General features: G+C 32.5%; 1 protein-coding gene across 1 annotated transcript in view; it reads left to right on the top strand.

Annotated features, from left to right (window-relative positions):
* Positions 1-833, top strand: part of LOC105807199 (chromosome unknown open reading frame, human C5orf22) — a 30,290-nt gene that overhangs the window by 5,608 nt on the left and 23,849 nt on the right. The gene's annotated exons all lie outside the window — the stretch shown is intronic.

The raw sequence follows: 833 nt of genomic DNA, 5'->3' as shown, positions 1-833 counted from the left end.
TTTTAGATAATTACTTAATGTAAATTAAATTATGGCATCCTTTGACTTGAGTTACATGTGCAACAATTTTGGGAGGATAAGCTATTTAACCAATGTTCCGTTTATCTTGTGATGCTATATTACCTTTAGAAATACCAATATGTTCTTGCCCTTAAATTCTCTTGTGATAGGATGACTATTTTAAGCAGTGTAATCATAACTTTCTAGAACTGGAAGGATAATGGGATGAAATAGTAATACATTGAAAATGAAATACAGTCTTTCTCATTGAAAATGATACTTTTTATTTCTGCTTTATCCTTAATGATACAATTGACTTTTGTTGTATGTGTTTTCATTGGCATAAACAACCTTGTGGTAATACTACATGAAAATTGTATTTATTTAGGATATAATTCAAAAGAAATAAATAGTACTCAACATGTAAATATTGTACATATTACTGGTATATATGAAAGAGTGGTTGAGTTTTTATTGAGTACATCAGTGAATAGGCCTTATTTAACCTGGAAAATCAAATAATTTTGAGCAATCTGACACAGACATTTGAGACTCCATATTTGATAACAATATTTGGAAGATTTTGATTATCCAATGATTTTGGTTAATCCTGCAAGTAAAACTTTTTGAAAGAAACATACATATAGGTATGCAGTCTGAGATATATATATGTGTATTTATTTGTACACTAGGAACAAAGCAAAACTTTCATTATTAAAAACAACATAGCCAGGGCCGGGCGCGGTGGCTCACGCCTGTAATCCTAGCTCTCTGGGAGGCCGAGGCGGGAGGATTGTTTGAGCTCAGGAGTTGGAGACCAGCCTGAGCAAGAG

The sequence above is a fragment of the Propithecus coquereli genome, unplaced genomic scaffold (genome assembly GCF_000956105.1).
Source record: "Propithecus coquereli isolate 6110/MARCELLA unplaced genomic scaffold, Pcoq_1.0 Scaffold154, whole genome shotgun sequence".
Taxonomy (NCBI): domain Eukaryota; kingdom Metazoa; phylum Chordata; class Mammalia; order Primates; family Indriidae; genus Propithecus; species Propithecus coquereli.
This window is presented reverse-complemented; position numbering and strand designations above follow the sequence as displayed.